The sequence below is a fragment of the Hyla sarda genome, chromosome 6, assembly GCF_029499605.1.
Source record: "Hyla sarda isolate aHylSar1 chromosome 6, aHylSar1.hap1, whole genome shotgun sequence".
In the NCBI taxonomy this organism is placed as follows: domain Eukaryota; kingdom Metazoa; phylum Chordata; class Amphibia; order Anura; family Hylidae; genus Hyla; species Hyla sarda.
In genome coordinates, this window is record NC_079194.1 from 40,992,434 (window position 1) to 41,013,178 (window position 20,745).

Sequence of the window (20,745 nt, forward strand, 5' to 3'; positions counted from 1 at the left end):
CATAACTCTTTCAATTTGGCACCTAAAAATCCATATTATGGCTTATTTTTTTGCATTACCAATTCTACTTTGGTGTGACATTAGTCATTTTACCCAAAAATCCACAGCGAAATGGAAAAAAAATAATTGTGTGACAAAACTGAAGAAAGAAATGCAATTTTGTAACTTTTGGGGGCTTCCATTTGTACGCAGTGCATCTTCCGGTACACCTTATCTTTATTCTGTAGGTCCTTATGGTTAAAATGATACCCTACTTATACAGGTTTGATTTTGTCGTACTTCTGGAAAAAATCATAACTAAATGAATGAAAATGTATATGTTTAAAAATGTCCTCTTCTGACCCCCTATAACTTTTTTATTTTTCCGCATATGGGGATGTATGAGGGCTCATTTTTTGCGACGTGATCTGACATTTTTAATGGTACCATTTTTGTTTTGATTGGACTTTTTGATCGCTTTTTATTCCCTTTTAATGGTATAAAAAGTGACCAAAAATTTGCTATTTTAGACTATGGGATTTTATTTTACGTGTACGCCATAGACCATGCAGTTTAATTAACATATTTTTATAGTTAGGACATTTACACACGCAGTAATACCACATATGTTTATTTTTATTTCCACAGTTTATTTTTTTTTATTGGGAAAAGGGAGGTGATTCTGACTTTTATTATGGAAGGGGTTAAATGAGGAGCTATAACACGGCACACACTGATCTTCTACACAGATCACTGCCATGCAATAGCCGGGCATTGATCAGTGTTATCGCTGCTCGACTGCTCCTGCCTGGCTCTCAGGCACGGAGCAGTCATTCGGCAATTGGACAGCGAGGAGGCAGGTAGGGACCCTCCAGCTGTCCAGCAAGCTGTTCGGGACACCGCGATTTCATCTCGGCAGTCCCGAACACTTCGACTGAGTTAGCCGGCAAAGTTTACTTTCACTTTAGACGCAGCAATCAACTTTGATCGCTGCGTCTGAAGTGTTACTACCATGCATCACCACGATCAGTGATGTCCGGTATTAGCCGCGGGTCCCGGCGGTTGATGGCTGCCGGGACCAACGCGATATGATGCGGGGTCAACGCGTGATCCCGTGTTCTATCGCGGAATCCCGCTCATGACATATGTATACGTCATATAGTGAGAAGGGGTTAAGGACTTGTTGACTTCCCTGTCATCTCAGGAGGAGGACGAGCCTGACCATGTGGCATTGAGCCAGGTGTCAGTGGATTCCTCATTATCTTCAGTTACATTGCATGGTGTAAATGTCTGTCCTACATGGTTTGTTCCATCATGTATTTGCTTCTCCCCTACCTTAGTGCTAAGCATTGGATAGCATGAGCCACGAGGAAGAGTTGTGTGAGGGCAGTCAGGCTTTGGAGAGTGTTACAGAGGTGGTAGAGGTGAAAGCTATAGTCGAGCATACTATAAGGCATTATGTTGGATATGCTGAGGAGGAGCAAAAAGCCCATGATGAGACATGAAAAGTGCATGCTGAGAGGAGTTGCGGAGTTGATGAGGTGAAGTATGATGATAATGATGATGTTATTGTGGACAGGACGTGGGAACCAGGTGAAGAGTAGATGGCGCATTTAGAGCAGATGGATAGTGCTTCTGTCAGCTAAGAAGAGGATAATGAAGTAGGGCGACAACATCTTTCAACCAGACCAGACATAGACCTGCTGGCATGATCAGTTTAAAATATTTATTTTTTTATATTTCAACAACCTTCATTTCTAAGAGCTAAAACTGACACAATAAAAATGTAATTTATTTCATACTCAGAAGCAAGTGTCAAAAATGTGGCACTATGCCCTCTCTGCAAACAAAAAGTAAGCCGTGGCCAGGGTACAAATATAGGTGCTATGTCTCTACATGAATCGGCATCAGAAGGTTACATGAGACAGTAGAGATGCCCCACAATGTGCACAAAACCTTCCCCCTGATTCTGTTTATCCTCCAAATCCCTCAGCCAGGCCTCGTCTACAGACAGCGCATGTGACTGACCTGTCCTCATCACTGCCGTGTCCTCCTCCTCTATGCCATCAGTTACTATTGGGTAATCAGTATTTGCCCATCCATCCTGTTATAGTGCCCCATAATCTGAGATAAGGAAATGCGGTCACTGATAATGGCATGAACATTGTGGTTGCTATACGTCTAGGTGGCATGGAATTAGTGATGTTATGCCACTGATATTCCTTCTGGAGCAAACGCTCACAGTGATGATTGAGGAAGAGGGGGTGGAATAAGGTACACATCTGGCTAGCAGCAGTATGGATGTTCTTCTTGAGGAGGATGAGAAAGTGGAACCAGAGGAGGATTTGGAGATAGAATCTGTCAAAGGGATAGGGGACAAGGAATCTACCCAAGGTGTCAGTGATGATGATGAGGAGGACCATGAGGACTAACCTTGGCAGTATAGGAGAGAAGTGGAACGGAATGGAACCAAGTTGTTATACCCCATCCAACCTGGAGACAAGGAGGGCACTGTCTTTGAAAGAAAAAAGGCCTGTTTTTTGATTCCTGGAATACCCCTTTAAGCCTGATACTACTATTGAGTTGCGGTGAGCAAAAAGACTGATATTTTATAGAACACTACCTTTTGCCCATGGCTTCGCTCACGTTAAATTTGGGGTAACATATATCTACTTCTTATGATCCTATAGTAATGAGGCCGCTCTGGGTAAAGTCTACAGGCATCCAAACAACCCAAATTCTTTCTTGGCTGCTGACAGCTGCCGGGACCATGCGGGTATGATGCGAGCTCAGCTCCTGAGCTCACTTCATAACCCTCCCGTGCCGCGGCTCCGGGTATACCCGGCGTTCTGTGGCAAGGGGTTAATTAATACAAACTTTGAACCCCCGTTTCACCCCTTCAGGGATGGAATTTTAGAAAACGTTAAAACATGTGTTTCTTTATCTCTAATTGTTAGCCTAAAAACTAAGTTTCATGCTTCTAGCTTCAAAAAAGACAGACTTCCATACAAACTTTCAACCCCTTCCCCCCCCCCCTTTTAAGGGTTGAATCTAAAAAAAATCCTTTCTTATTCCTCGTCTACATCTTAAAAACAACACCTGTGAAAAAAATTCAGCTTTCTAGGTCCAAGGATTTAAGCTGGGCGTTTGAGTCAGGGAGTCAGGCCTTCTCTTTTTATATATATATAGATCAATAGAATAACGTTGCTGTGACCCAAAGGACTTTTAGTCTTGTAGTACAAGTTTTCTATCAATGTTTGCTTGCAAGACCAGTTGGCAACACATTGCTCTGCAGAGACTTAGAGCGCATAGGTTAATGTATGGAATCGGGATTCTGTAAAATACACTGCAAACACTTTCGATGACACTAAACACAGGTCAGATCGGAAGGCAGAAATGTTTTGCCATAGGAGAAAATAATTCCTGGTCAAGCTGAGATGCATCAAACTGTTATACTGTGCAAGAACATTTGGTGACCTTGTTGCTGCTATATATGTCTCTTTTCCTTTCCATCCCTTGTTCGGCTGACAAATTATAACTTGGCATTACACTTCTGCTGGATAGAAATGCATTAGGTGAATCTTATTAAATTCATAACACATTAACTCGCCTAATGAGGACACCGGCTGACAGACGCAGCTATGGGACTTTGAGAAGAATCAGACAGTAGTAACAGTGACTACAAGGATTTTATTTTATGGATGAGAGTTTTAAATTATATATATTTCTACAGTATATAAATATAGCAATGATAGAGAGAAAAGCGCAAAAATTACAGTCTTTTGTTGTTGTTTTTTTTTTTTTTTTTCCCCAGTCAAAATGAAACATACATTTATCAGAAAAGTAGATCTGGCGTTGTACAGAGAATACAAAATTCTAGTAACAATATGAGTCCTACCTACCTACAGAAATCCAATCGCATAGGTCTTACATCTTTTTATTTAAGGAAATATCTATCCTCCACACAGGTGTATGTCTAGATGATATCTACATGCTACATGACATCTATATGCTCTTAAAGGGGTGTTCTGGGAAAAGACTTATCCCCTATCAAAAGGATAAGATGTCTGATCACGGGGGGCCCGCTGCTGGGAACCCCCGCGATTTTCGCGCAGTGCCTGCATTCTATGCAGGGCTGCTGCTCTAGTCTTGGAAACCTCTGTGTTTCTGGGTCTGGAGACATAACTTCATGCTACACCCCCTTGTGACATCATGCCATGCCCCATCCATTCATGTCTATTTATAGTTATGAATGGATGGGGTGAGTAGAATGTGGGTGCTGCATGGAGATCGCATGGGGTCCCAGCGACTCCCCCGCGCACGCTATCCGACATCTTATCCCTAGGGGAAAAGATGTCTTTGGCCGGATAACCCCTATAAGCTACATTTACATCACAATTTTGCAATACAGTTCTGTATCAGTTTTTTTCCCCCCAAAACAGGAAGCAAAAAACAGACAAAACAGTATGCAAAATTGTGCATTATGAAACCTGTATATGGTTTTTATAATGGTGCAAAGCCATTCCACAGCCGCCCACAGTTTTCCACAGCACAGGGGGGAACTACTACTTCCATCATGGAACAGACACTTCTCCATGATGGAAGTAGTAGTTCCCCACCCCCTCCCCTGGCTGCAGTAGTCTGCTAGTGGTGACTGCAGTAGCGCATGTACTACTACCATCAAGGAATAGAATCCATGATACAATAGTAGAAGTGATGACTCCTGCCAGGGAAGTGGGCAACATTGTGCTCCATTCCCCAGCCTGCCTACAACTAGTTATTTATATGAATGAACATCCATGTAATTTCAAATTATCCGCCGAGAGTCGTGCTGACCATTCAGGGCTACTGGTGGGGAAAATTCATTTAAAGTGCATAGTTTTTATATATACTCCGCTGTGGAGCGGAGCAGCACTGCATGCCACCCAATTCCCTAATTTATAAGTTACGATTGCAGCTAGTCTCAGAAGTGAAAACCACTGCGATTGGTCCCTCAGCCCCTGCACTACTACCCCCAACATAGAACAGACTCTGTTCCTTGATGGGAGTAGTAGTACAACTGCTACTGCAGTTACCACAATGGCTCACAGGCTCCCGCAGCCAGTATGAAATACTGGAGTAAAGTTTGAAAAACACTACAGAACCGGGCAAAAAAACATGGAAGACCACAGTTTCATGCATGGAAATAAAACACCCAAAATCGTACACGTACAAAAAAACTTACACAACCAGATACATCTAGTTGTGTACGTTTTTGTATGGTAGGTCAATGTGTACGGTTTGCTATAAAGTTGTATATACAGTTTTCAAATACAAAACATACACAACCGTATTTGAGAATAAGCTATATAATACTGAAGCAGGAAAGCTGAGGGGAACTGGATCTCCTTCCATCAGCAAACATGGACTTTTTTATGAGGCACAGTAGGCAAAGCGTACGGCGCAGCCACCGTAGTAATGTTGCTTCAATATGATGCAGCTATAATGCAGTCCACCGAGTTGCTTAATCAGAAGAGCATCCATGGTATCCAGCATAGGAGAATAAAGAAGGCACTCACCAGTGACGGTGCAAGAACAGTGACTCTTTATTTACAGCAATGCAAGCAGCAGACAGACAGCATCGGGAAGAGGGATGCCGTGGCATCCCTCTTCCCAATGCTTTCTTTCTGCTGGTTGCATTGCTGTAAATAAAAAGCCACCGTTCTTGCACCGTCACTGGTGAGTGCCATCTTAATTCTCTTATGCTGAATACCGTGGACTTTTTTATGACAGCTTTTTTCTTCATGTCCAAGATAAAAAAAAATTGCTATAAAAGGAGGTTTGACTTGCCGGGTAAATATGGGGTATTCGATTTTGACAATCTCAAAGATTAGATTTTCACTACGAAATTGTAAATTGTAAGGGACGAGATACAACATAATAAATAATGTATACACTGTATTTACTTTAACCAAAAAAGTATGATGTAGTAAATAATAAAATGAATAATTGCTTTTAATGGAACATTTTAAAGATATCAAGAAATGGGATTACAGCAGACAGATGATAAATTCCGTTTTAGTTCCAGAAGCGAAGAATCACACAAAGCCGTCAGACAGAAGTAACAAAAGTGAAGTCATATTCTCTAAATGTTTGTGTATGCAGAGCCGACTTTGCTTTCATCCGTATAACTCATAGATGTGTCATATTTTTGCATAAATAATTTAAATGTAGGAAAGCGACCATAAATCTAGAATAACAGTATAGATTTAGGCTGTGACAGATGATAAAACTGAAAATGTGACTCCGTTTTACAGAAAGGAAGGCAATAACAACGTTATAGAAAATGTATCTGTAGCCTTAGAATAATATACAATTAAAAGATAATTTAGGATACAAAATAAGATTCAGGGTAGTAAACTAGGTTGATATGTTGCATTTACATTAATGTGTGCAGCAGTATGGCTTTCTTTTCAAATTACCTTAAAATTACCCCACAACTGCTGTTTTATGACTCAACAAAATGCCCCCCCCCCCCCCCCCCCCCAATGTAATTCTACCGAACTCTATTGCATTCAATGGTAAAAATGGCTCTCTGTGTAAACATATATTAATATCATGGCTGTGATTTGCATGCAACTTTCAAAATTTGTCTATATTTAAAGGGGGTACTCCTGTGAAAACCTTTTTTTTTTAATCAACTGGTGCCAGAAAGTTCAACAGATTTGTAAATTACTTCTATTAAAAAAAATCTTAATCTTTCCTGTACTTATTAGCTGCTGAATACTACAGTGGAAATTATTTTTGGTTTGAAACACAGAGCTCTCTGCTGACATCATGACCACAGTGCTCTCTGCTGACATCTCTGTCCATTTTAGGAACTGCCCAGAATAAAAGGAAACCCCATAGCAAACATATGCTGTTCTGGACAGTTCCTGAAATGGACAGAGATGTCAGCAGAGAGCACTGTGCTCATGATGTCAGCAGACAGCTCTGTGTTTCAAAAAGAAAAGAATTTCCGCTGTAGTATTCAGCAGCTAATAAATACAGGAAGGATTAAGATTTTTTAATAAAAGTAATTTACAAATCTGTTTTAACTTTCTGGCACCAGCTGATTTAAAAAAAAGTTTTTCATCGGAGTACCCCTTTAAATGTTTGCTTTGATGTGGCAAAAACATAATTAGTCACAAAGGTTGGCTGTAGCCCAAAATATGTCCCAGCTGATAACAGCCTTTATTTGGTCTTTAGCTTGAGTCCAAAAAAAGATTCAAAATATGGCCTAAAAAAACTGCCATTTTATGTCTAAAAACACTTAAAAAGCAAAAAAAACTAAGAAAAAATGGCGAAAAATGTCAGACTTTGCTGACAGACATTTGTTGAATCATAAAATATGGCAAAAAAAAAAGTAACGTGCAAGTGGAATGAATCAATGAAGTTCACCAGTTTCCTGGCATCATGACCAGTTTTATAAAAAAAATAATAATAATTGTGTGTTTTTGCTACCCCTTATGCCATGTTTACCAAGTGGGCAGGGCTAAGCATAAAAGAGAGTATTGCTTGTTTTCAAATGGCAAGACCTAGCTAGGCTAGCTGAAATCTGTGCCAACTCCTAGCTGGTGTAAATTTTACTCTGAGACACACGGGCAACCATGGATGCACCAAATTTATTTAACCCCTTAAGGACTCAGGGCGTATGGGTACGACCCCGTTCCCGAGTTCTTAAGGACTGAGGGTGTACCTGTACGCCCTGATCCCGCTAACGGGGTTTAAACCATTCTCACAAGTGGAGAATGGGTAAAACCCCATGGGTCCCGGTTGCTACGGGCAGCCAGGACCCACGGCTAATGCCGAGCACCGCCAATTGGGCCGATGCCCAGCATTAACCCTTTAGATGCCGCGATCAAAGTTGATCATGGCATCTAAACTGAAAGTAAAACAATTCTGTCAGCTCAGCGGAGCTGATCGGGACTATCGCGACAGAATTGCGATGTCCCGATCAGCTTACTGGACGATGGGTGTGTCCTCACCTGCCTCCTCCTCATCCGATTGGCGATCTACAGCTCCATGCCTGCGCAGCAGACTAGAGCAGTAGAGCGCCGTTAACACTGATCAATGCTATGGCATAGCATTGAACAGTGTATACAATCAAAAGATTGCATGGTATATCCCCGTAAGGGGGATAAAAAAAAAAGTAAAAAGTGGTAAAAAAAAAAAATAAGAGAAAAAATGGGAATAAGCCCCCCCTAACAAAAATTTATTCAACCCCCCCATTTCCTATTTTTTAAATAAAATAATGTAATTAAAAAAAATTATAATCATATGTGGTACTGCCGCGTGCGTAAATGTCCGAACTATTAAAATATAAGGTTAGCTAAACCGCACGGTCGATGGTGTACATGTAAAATAGTGCCAAAGTTCTAAATTGGTCACTTCATATACCATAAAAATATTAATAAAAAGCGATCTAAAAGTCTCAACAAAACATAAATGGTAGCAATAAAATCTACAGACCATGGCGCAAAAAATAAGCCCTCATATAGCCCCATACGTGGAAAAATAAAAAAAAAGTCATAGGGGTCAGTAGATGACAATTTTAAACATACAAATTTTGGTTCATGTAGTTATAATTTTTTTAAAGTAGTAAAATAAATAAAACCTACATAAATTGGGTATCCCTGTAACCATATGGACCTACTATAGTAATAGTTTTCATTTTTACCGAAAAGTGCACTGCATGGAATAAGCCTTAAAAATTTGCGAAATGGCGTTTTTTCTTTTCAAAAATATTTTTCTTTTTTCCGCCGCAGATTATGTTATGAAATAAGTAATATCAATACAAATTACAATTGGTGACGCAAAAAATAAGCCCTTATATGGTTCTGTAGTTGCAAAATTGAATGCATTATGATTTTTAAAAGATGAGAATGATAAAAAGGAAGTGCAAAAACAAAGATTGTTTGCGTCTTTAAAGTGAAAATTACCTTAAAGGGGTACTCTGGCGCTTAGACATCTTATCCCCTATCCCTTATCCCCTGCAGCACCCACCTCAACGTCTTCCGGCAACGCTGGAGGCTTCAGATCCCGACCATGCGAGCGAAAGAGCGTGACGTCACGACTCCAACCCCGTGTGACGTCACAACGCTCTGGCCCCGTGATGGACAGTAATCAGACCCGGAGCGAACAAGCTCCGGGGACTGATTTTAACGGGGTTCGGCGTGCAAGATCATGGGGGTCCCCAGTGGCGGGACCCCCACGATCAGGCATCTTATCCCCTATCCTTTGGACAGGGGATAAGATGTCTGAGTGCCAGAGTACTCCTTTAAGGGGTTAAAGGCCTATATTTTTTTAAATAAATTAGGAGCAGAATACTAGTCCTCAGACTAGAAAAGACTGGTGTGAAAAATTTTAATGTTTAGTAATGGAATCTTCCACAGTGTGTACATGTAGACTTTAGGTTAGAACAGCAGAGAGGCCCTTTACAATAAGATTTTGAAGATTACATCAGGTGAAATTATCAGCTGCTAAATCCTAAAAATATTAGTATGCAGTCATTCTGGCAATATGTGTCAATATATACAATAGATTAGATAATATATATATATATATATATATATATATATATATATATATGCATATATATATATATCAATATATGTGTCAATATATACAATAGATTAGATAATATATATATATATATATATATATATATATATATATATATATATAGATTAGATAGACTTAACATCTTGTCCAGTTGGAAAATACCAATGTATGGTATCAAAATGTATAATTAAGCAACTTACTAATATAATGTTATTAGCCATGGTGCATAGATCCTCCATTATCAGCTGAGCTGTCTGGCTTGTAGCTTTGATGTCCTGCTACAGTCTCTAAAGCAGAGCTGCTTTGTCTCTGCTCCCCCTCCTGTCTGCTGAGGACCCGACCATTCAAGTGTAGGGGGGAGCTCTTATTACTGCTCATTAGATTTTACAGCAGCAGATAAAAAGCCAGGTTTTTGGTGCAATCCACTTGTAGACAGTATGTTGATTGTTACGCCGAGCGCTCCGGGTCCCCACTCCTCCCCGGAGCGCTAACGGCGTTCTCCTGTTCGCAGCGCCCCGGTCAGACCCACTAACAGGGTGCGCTGCGATAATGTCCCCAGCCGGGATGCGATTCACGATGCGGGACGCGCCAGCTCGCGGTGCGCATCCCGACCAGCTTACCAGACTCGTTCCCCGTCTGTGCTGTCCCGCCGCGCGCGGCCCCGCTTGCTAGGGCGCGCACGCGCCGGGTCTTTGCGATTTAAAGGGCCAATGCGCCACTGATTGGCGCATGGGTTTTAATTAGTGTCTTCACCTGTGCACTTCCCTATAATACCTCACTTCCCCTGCACTTCCTTGCCGGATCTTGCTGCCATTGTGCCAGTGAAAGCGTTCCTTGTGTGTTCCTAGCCTGTGTTCCAGACCTCTTTCCATTGCCCCTGACTACGATCCTTGCTGCCTACCCTGACCTTCTGCTACGTCCGACCCTGCTCTTGTCTAATCCCTTGTACCGCGTCTAACCCTTGTACCGCCGCTGCAAGTCCATCCCACTTTGCGGAGGGCTCTGTTGAAAACCAGTAGCAACTTAGAACCGGTCCACCAACACGGTCCACGCCTACCCCTCTCTGACACAGAGGATCCACCTCCAGCCTGCCGAATCCTGACAGTAGATCCGGCCATGGATCCCGCTGAGGTCCCGCTGCCAGTTGTCGCTGACCTTACCACGGTGGTCATCCAGCAGTCGCAACAGATAGCGCAACAAGGCCACCAGCTGTCTCAACTGACTGTGATGCTACAGCAGCTTCTACCACAGCTTCAGCAACCATCTCCTCCGCCAACTCCTGCACCTCCTCCGCAGCGAGTGGCCGCATCCAGCCTCCGTTTATCATTGCCGGACAAGTTTGATGGGGACTCTAAACTTTGCCGTGGTTTTCTCTCGCAATGTTCCCTGCATTTGGAGATGATGTCGGACCAATTTCCAACTGAAAGGTCAAAGGTGGCTTTCGTGGTCAGCCTTCTGTCTGGGAAAGCCCTGTCATGGGCCACTCTGCTCTGGGACCGCAATGATCCTGTCACTGCCTCAGTACACTCTTTCTTCGCGGAGATTCTAAGTGTCTTCGAGGAACCAGCTCGAGCCTCTTCTGCCGAGACTGCCCTGCTGAACCTGGTCCAGGGTAATTCTTCTGTTGGCGAGTACGCCATCCAATTCCGTACTCTTGCCTCCGAATTGTTCTGGAATAACGAGGCCCTCTGCGCGACCTTCAAAAAAGGCCTATCCAGTAACATCAAAGATGTGCTGGCCGCACGAGAAATCCCTGCTAACCTGCATGAACTTATTCATCTGGCCACCCGCATTGACATGCTTTTTTCCGAAAGGCGTCAGGAGCTCCGCCAGGATATGGACTTTGTTTGCACAAGGCGGTTTCTCTCCCCAGCTCCTCTCTTCTCTGGTCCGCTGCAATCTGTTCCTGTGCCTTCCGCCGTGGAGGCTATGCAAGTAGACCGGTCTCGCCTGACACCTCAAGAGAGGACACGCCGCCGCATTGAGAACCTATGCCTGTATTGTGCCAGTACCGAACACTTCTTGAAGGATTGTCCTATCCGACCTCCACGTCAGGAAAGACGCACTCCGACTCCGCACAAAGGTGAGACAGCTCTAGGTGTGAACTCTGCTTCTCCACGTCTTACTGTGCCTGTGCGGATTTCTTCTTCTACCTTCTCCTTCTCAGCTGTAGCCTTCTTGGATTCCGGATCTGCAGGAAATTTTATTTTGGCCTCTTTCGTTAACAGGTTCAACATCCCAGTGACCAGTCTCGCCAGACCCCTCTACATCGCCTCTGTTAATGGTGAAAGATTGGACTGTACTGTGCGTTACCGCACGGAACCCCTCTTAATGTGCATTGGACCCCATCATGAAAAGATTGAATTTCTGGTCCTCTCTAACTGCACTTCTGAAATTCTTCTTGGACTACCTTGGCTTCAACGCCATTCCCCTACCCTCGATTGGACCACCGGGGAAATCAAGAACTGGGGTAATACTTGCCACAAAAAGTGTCTTATGTCTGCTCCCAGTCCTGTTAGTCAAAACCCTTTGGCTCCTCCGATACCTGGTCTCCCCAAGGCCTATCTGGACTATGCTGATGTTTTTTGCAAAAAACAAGCAGAGACTTTGCCTCCTCACAGGCCTTATGACTGTCCTATTGATCTCCTCCCTGGTACTACTCCACACCAGGGCAGAATCTATCCCCTGTCTGCTCCGGAAACACAAGCTATGACGGAGTACATCCAAGAGGATTTAAAAAGGGGATTTATCCGCAAGTCTTCCTCCCCTGCTGGAGCTGGATTCTTCTTAGTCTCCAAAAAAGACGGCTCCTTACGACCATGCATTGATTACCGCGGTCTTAATAAAATCGCTATAAAAAAATGCTATCCCCTACCTCTTATCTCGTAACTCTTTGACCGCCTACGTGGCGCCAACATCTTTACCAAATTGGATTTAAGAGGTGCATATAATCTCATCCGCATCTGGGAGGGGGACGAGTGGAAGACCGCATTTAACACCAGAGATGGACACTTTGAATATTTGGTTATGCCTTTTGGGCTTTTCAACGCCCCTGCCGTCTTCCAGGACTTTGTAAATAAAATTTTTTGTGATCTTTTATATACCTGTGTTGTGGTCTACCTGGACGATATTTAGATTTTTTTTTTCCAACCTAGAAGAACACCGCCGGCATGTCCGCATGGTTCATCAGAGACTTCGGGACAATCAGTTATATGCCAAAATGGAAAAATGTCTCTTTGAATGTCAATCTCTTCCCTTCCTAGGATATTTAGTCTCTGGCCAGGAACTCCAAATGGACCCGGACAAACTATCAGCTGTATTGGATTGGCCACGCCCCCCCGGACTCCGAGTTATCCAACGTTTCTTGGGGTTTGCCAATTACTACAGACAATTTATTCCACGTTTTTCCACTATTGTGGCCCTAATTGTGGCCCTAACCAAGAAAAACGCCAACCCCAAGTCCTGGCCTCCTCAAGCGGAAGAGGCGTTCAACTGTCTCAAAACTGCCTTTTCTTCTGCTCCTGTACTCTCCAGACCTGATCCATCTAAACCCTTCTCACTGGAGGTAGACGCCTCCTCGGTGGGAGCTGGAGCTGTACTCCTACAGAAAAATTCTTCCGGACATGCTGTTACTTGTGGTTTCTTTTCTAGGACCTTCTCTCCGGCGGAAAAAAACTACTCCATTGGGGATCGAGAACTACTGGCCATAAAACTGGCTCTCGAGGAATGGAGGCACCTGCTGGAGGGGTCCAAATACCCAGTTATTATATACACCGATCACAAGAATCTCTCTTATCTTCAGTCTGCCCAACGGCTGAACCCTCGCCAGGCTAGGTGGTCGTTGTTCTTTGCCCGTTTTAACTTTGAGATTCATTTTCGCCCCGCTGACAAGAACATTAGGGCTGACGCTCTCTCTCGTTCCTCGGATGCCTCTGAAATGGAAGCCTCCCCGCAACACATTATTCCTCCTGACTGTCTGATCTCTGCTTCTCCAGCTTCCATCAGACAAATTCCTCCAGGAAAGACCTTTGTCCCTCCACGCCAGCGCCTCAGGATTCTTAGGTGGGGACACTCCTTACACCTCGCCGGCCATGCTGGCATCAAGAAATCCGTCCAGCTCATCTCTCATTTTTATTGGTGGCCTACCCTGGAAAAAGATGTTGCTGATTTTGTTCGGGCTTGTACAGACTGTGCCCGGGACAAGACTCCTCGACAGAAGCCGGCCGGTCTCCTCCATCCTCTGCCTGTTCCTGATTGACCATGGTCTCAGATTGCTATGGACTTTATTACAGACTTACCTTTATCCCATGGTAACACAGTTATTTGGGTGGTCGTTGATCGTTTTTCTAAGATGGCACATTTTATTCCTCTTCCAGGTCTTCCTTCTGCGCCTCAGTTGGCGAAACAATTTTTTGTGCACATTTTTCGCCTTCACGGGCTTCCCACGCATATCGTCTCGGATAGAGGCGTTCAATTTGTGTCGAAATTCTGGAGGGCCCTCTGTAATCAGCTTAAAATCAAATTAAACTTCTCGTCTTCTTATCATCCCCAATCCAATGGGCAAGTGGAAAGAGTTAATCAGGTTCTTGGTGACTATTTGCGACATTTTGTTTCCTCCCGCCAGGATGACTGGGCCGATCTTCTACCATGGGCCGAATTCTCGTACAATTTCAAAGTCTCTCAGTCTTCCGCTAAATCCCCATTCTTTGTGGTGTACGGCCGTCACCCTCTTCCCCCCCTCCCCACTCCCATGCCTTCTGGTTTGCCCGCTGTTGATGAGGTGACTCAGGACTTCTCCACCATCTGGAAAGAGACTCAAAAATCTCTCCTACAGGCCTCATCCCGGATGAAGAAACATGCCGACAAAAAAAGAAGAACTCCTCCTGTCTTTTCTCCTGGAGACAAAGTGTGGCTCTCCGCCAAGTATGTCCGCTTTCGTGTCCCCAGTTATAAACTGGGACCACGTTATTTTGGTCCTTTTAAAGTCAAATGCCAAATCAACCCTGTCTCCTACAAACTCCTTCTTCCTCCTTCTCTCCGTATTCCTAATGCTTTTAATGTCTCTCTCCTTAAACCACTCATCCTTAACCGCTTCTCTCCTAAGGTTGTTGCTCCTACTCCTGTCTCCGGGTCCTCTGACATCTTCTCGGTTAAAGAAATTCTGGCATCCAAGACGGTCAGAGGTAAAAAAAAAAAAATTCTTGTAGATTGGGAGAATTGCGGCCCGGAGGAGAGGTCATGGGAACCCGAGGACAACATCCTTGACAAGGACCTTATTCACAAGTTCTCGGGTTCTAAAAAGATGGGGAGACCCAAGGGGGGGGGGGTACTGTTTTGCCGAGCGCTCCGGGTCCCCGCTCCTCCCTGGAGCACACACGGCGTTCTCCTGTTCTCAGCGCCCCGGTCAGACCCGCTGGGATGCGATTCGCTATGCGGGACGCGCCCGCTCGCGGTGCGCATCCCGACCCGCTTACCAGAATCGTTCCCCTTCTGTGCTGCCCCGGCGCGCGCGGCCCCGCTCCCTAGGGCACGCTCGCGCCGGGTCTTTGCGATTTAAAGGGCTGGTACGCCACTGATTGGCGCATGGGTTTTAATTAGTGTCTTCACCTTTGCACTTCCCTATAATACCTCACTTCCCCTGCACTTCCTTGCCGGATCTTGTTGCCATTGTGCCAGTGAAAGCGTTCCTTGTGTGTTCCTAGCCTGTGTTCCAGACCTCTTGCCGTTGCCCCTGACTACGATCCTTGCTGCCTGCCCTGACCTTCTGCTACGTCTGACCCTGCTCTTGTCTAATCCCTTGTACCGCACCTATGTCAGCAGTCAGAGAGGTTGAGCCGTTGCCGGTGGATACGACCTGGTTGCTACCGCCGCTGCAAGCTCAATGACACAGCGTGGAGGTGTTGGCAGCATGAGGAGACCAAATAGTGGCTGAATGAAACAGCTTGGATGAGGCTGAAGCATGAGGACACCATATAGTGGCTGAATGACACAGTATGGAGGTGTTGGCAGCATGAGGAGACCATATAGTGGCTGAATGACAGCATGGAGGTGCTGGCAGCATGAGGAGACTATATAGTGGCTGAATGACACAGTGTGGAGGTGTTGGCAGCATGAGGAGACCATATAGTGGCTGAATGACACAGTGTGGTGGTATTGGCAGCATGAGGAGACCATATAGTGGCTGAATGACACAGCATGGAGGTGTTGACAGCATGAGGAGACTATATAGGGGCTGAATGACACAGTGTGGAGTTGTTGGCAGCTTGAGGACACCATATAGTGGCTGAATGACACAGCGTGGAGGTGTTGGCAGCATGAAGAGACCATATAGTGGCTGAATGACACAGCTTGGATGAGGCTGAAGCATGAGGACACCATTAGTGTTGAGTAGTGTTGAGCGGCATAGGCCATATTCGAATTCGCGAATATTCGCGAATATATGGACGAATATTCGCGAATATTCGCATATTCGTTATATCTTCGCTTTATTTTCGCGTATGCGAAAATACGTACATGCGAAAATTAACATATGTGAACATTCGCATATGCGAAAATTAGCATATGCACATTTTCGCATATGCGAATTTTCGCACGCCAGTCTCACACAGTAGTATTACAGCCTTCTTTACACCACACAAGCTGGAAGCAGAGAGGGATGATCACTGTGATGTGTACTGTGAAGAAAAAAAAAAAAAAAACGAATATTCGTAATTACGAATATATAGCGCTATATTCGCGAAATTCGCGAATTCGCGAATATGCGATATTCGCGAATAATATTCGAATTGCGAATATTCGCGAGCAACACTAGTGTTGAGCGGCATAGGCCATATTCCAATTCGCGATATTTCGCAAATATATGGACGAATGTTCGTCATATAGTCGCTAAATTAGCATATTCGTAATATTCACGTTTTATTTTCGCATATGCGAAAATTTGCTTATGCCAAAATTAGCATATGCGAAAATTGGCATATACAAAAAATTGGCATAAGCAAAAATTTGCATATGTGAATATTCGCATATGTGAAAATTCGCACGCCAGTCTCACACAGTAGTATTAGAGCCTTCTTTACACCACACAAGCTGGAAGCAGAGAAGGGTGATCACTTTGATGTGTACTGTGAAAAAAAAATACAAATATTCGTAATTACGAATATATAGTGCTATATTCGCGAATAGTCGCGAATACGCGAATATGCCATGTTCGCGAATAAAATTTGCATTGCGAATATTCGCGAGCAACACTAGACACCATATAGTGGCTGAATGACACAGCATGGAGGTGTTGGCAGCATGAGGAGACCATATAGTGGCATATAGTCGCTTAATGGCACAGCCAGGAGTTGCCGGCAGCATGAGTAGGCACTAGGCCTTCACAAAGATAAAAGGATGAATTTAGAAATTTAAACCGAAGATTTTGGATAGCGGGTGCTACCTATGATAACATTTTTATTCCCAGACCCAGGCAAAGCAGCGGCATCAGTAAACCATATATTGCCTGAATGACACAGACTGGAGTTGGCTGAAGCATGAGTACACACTAGGGCTTCACAATCCCCAAGAAAAAACACAAGAATTTTTTTAATTTTCAATGAAGATTTTGGATAGATGGCGCTACCTATCATAAAATTTTAATTCCCAGACCCAGGCCCAACAGCGGCATCAGTAAACCATATATTGCCTGAATCACACAGCCTGGAGTTGGCTGAAGAATGAGGAGACAATTGAAATGTAGCCCCTTCTGCACCCGGATCCCAATTGCGATCGGCTTCATCATCATCAACAAGTGTCTGTATGTCAGTGATGTCCTCCTCAGGTTCCCCAACAGTGTCTGCTTCAGGACCCTAAACCCTGGCAACACCGCCTCCCACGTCACTTTCCTCATCACTATTTGCCTGCCTAGTGGAGAAAGCAGTGGATATCTCCTCCACTTCTTGGCTGGGCAGTAGCTGCTGACTGTCCTCTTGTAGATTGTCCTCACAAAATAGTCGAGCTAAACCCACAGCTTACGATACTTCTGTGGGGAAAGAACAGCATAGGATAGAGGTAATGGGAGGACAGGAACTGCTTTTGGGCCTTGACAACTGAGGGTTGTGTCTGAGGAACTCACAGACTGTTGACTGGGGGTTTCAGATGTCACTTGTGTTGAAGTGGATGACCGAGTTAATCAATCGATGACGGTAGATGGGTTGCTGTTCGATACACGACTGCTAGCTGATACCGGGAGCTTAGGCCTCTTACTGCCCCTAGTCTGCTGCGACTTCTGCCTGATGAATTTAGGCCTCTGCCATTCCTCTGTGCATGTCCTGGCACTTCTCCGCCTGACATACTTAGTGCGTATATGAGGGGAGGACAATACACTCCACTACGCTTAAAACAGTATTTATCTACAACACCAGCAGGTGTGTACTTTTGGCTGGCCTTTCACAGTAACTAGGCCCTTAAGACTTTAACAGGAACAAAATGGTACACCACGTAGATGTACATACGTGGTTTGCACTTATGAGAGGAGTACAATACGCTCCACTAGGCTTAAAACAGTATTTGTCTACAACACCAGCATGTGTGTACTTTTGGCTGGCCTTTCACAGTAACTAGGCCCTTAGGATTATAACAGGAACAAAATGGTACACAACATAGATGTACGTACGTGGTATGCACTTAGGGGGGGAGTACAATATGCTCCACTACGCTTAAAACAGTATTTGTCTAAAACAGCAGCAGGTGGCCTATCACAGTAGCTAGGCCCTTAGGACTTTAATGGGAACAAAATGGTACACCGGCTATGTACGCACAGGTTACACTTATTAGAGGCTAGTACTCTCCGCTACGCAACCTGTTTTAGGCACTAATAGCAGGCAATTATGGCTTTTAGTGCTCTGCTCACCCTAACTTGCTGGCTGCTATTAGTTTTTCAGTTATTGTACACACCAGTGCTGCAGCACACAGTCGCTGTGTACTACACCCAAAATTGCACTCTCTCAATCTCTCTCCCTTCCCTATCAGTGCTACTAGGCTGGATTTGGGCTTGAGGTGAATTGCTGCTGTAAATATGGTTTTCTGTGCAACACACACTGCTCTCTGTCCCTCTCTCTCTGCAATAGAACGCTGAAGTGACTGGCCGCTAGATGGCTGCCGATTATATAGGGCTGTGACATCACAGGGTGGCTGGATGCTGATATGCTGCATGCTGCATGTGATTCAGAGTCAGCCTGACTATCCATGTTCCCACCTTCCCAGCATTCCTTGCCCCATGTCCTGACATGTGGAGCCACCATCTTAAATGCCCAGGAGCCTGGACCGCACTAAATGGAGTTTAATGAAGCGATTTGTTGCAACACAAATTTTTCCTGAAATTCGTAATGAATTTGGATTTGTCAGATTGGATTCGCTCATCCCTATTCATTATTTTCTGTAGTTGAAGCAAGTGAACTTCTCCCACCCATCCCGGTCACCGGCCCCGATCCTCTGCCCATCCTGAGCAGTCATCGCTAGTAATTCTTGCAGTTAGCGCGTGTGTACTACTCACAAGTCCTCCGCTAACATCAGCTCGAGTGCCCGAACTTCTGCCCATTCACAATCAATCATCTCTAGTATGTTTCGCAGTTGGCGCATGCGCATTGCATATATGTTCTCTGCTAACAACAGCCCGATCACAAGCCATTCAAGTGTAGCGACCCGGGATCCTTTACAACTGTACCATTTCATGACATCTGTATACATTAATATATTGGATACTTTAATATCCAGTTGATATTATTATTACTGTCAATTTTATGGGTTTTATGTAAAGTTGAATAATGTATTCAGGGCATTTTATTAATTCACTCACCTATGGGAGGTTTTAACCTTGGTGCCCTTTTTTGACATAAATACCTGCCGATTTATGATGTGAACATGTAAGCCTGTTACCTGACGAAGAGGTACTGTTTGCCTTGAAATACATTGTAAAGTGGCTAATAAAGAAGTTTTTCATAGTTAACATACTGTCTACAAGTGGATTGTGCCAAAAACATGTCTTTTTATTAACCCTTCTCTACACTGCATATCTTTGGCAGAGGTTTTTCCAGATGTCGACCCTGGGAGGCTGCACCACGTTTTACCATCACATACGCTTAAAGATGGTTGTGTCTGATACACAATCTAATCAGGTGAGCAGATTGTAAGATTATAATTGTAAGAGGGTTCTTTTTTTCCCCCTACTGTGCACCCACCATCCATTGACGATATTATTCCATGAGGGCTGTTATAGATTGCACATCAGTTACAGTAGTGTCATGACCGGGGGTGGACGGGGAGAGTGAGCCCTAAATTGACCCTATATACACTCTCTCTGCCTACTTGCTTATTCACCCTAAATGGTGAATCGACAACCTGGAGCCAGTCTCTCCCTGCGCTAGAGTGCAATGGGCATTAAAACAAATAACATACATAGTCGGTCACAGGCCAGAAGCAAAACAGGAAAACTACCAGACAACCAGATATACCAGACAGAATATAGGGCAGGATATAGTGAATAGTGTTGGGCACGAATATTCACATTTCAAACTTTTATCGCAAATATTGCAAATTCGCAAATATTGCGAATAAATTCGCTATATATATGAAATTACGAATATTTGTTTTTTCCGCATATTTGCATATGCGCATATTTGTATATTCCTTCTTTTAACTTGTGGGCCAATTAGAATTATGCAAATGCACTTGTCAGAGGTTTTCAACAACATCCCTAGCAACCAATAGTAAAGCTGCCCACCCCCTCACTGTTTTCTTCCTCGAATACGGGAATATGCGAATATATGAATATAACAAATACGCAAAATTCATGAATATAGGATGAATATCCGTCTATATGTTTGCGGAATATTGCAAATTCGAATATGGCCAATGCCACTCATCACTAATAGTGAACTAACAAAGGACACTGTAATATATGGCAAACAACAGAAAACACCGCAAGATACGGGACTCAAAGCCCCTATAGGTAAATGCCAGTGGACCAGGACTTCAGATTAGGTGTGGGCGCTCAGAGGCAATCACTGGTAATTTCGTGCAGAATGCACTTCTTCCAGCCTCTCTGAGGCCGGAAGAAGCGAATTCTGATCTAAATCACCAGTGACCGCTGAGCGCCCATGGATATCTGCAGTCCTGGTCCACCGGCGCTTCCATATAGGAGTTTTG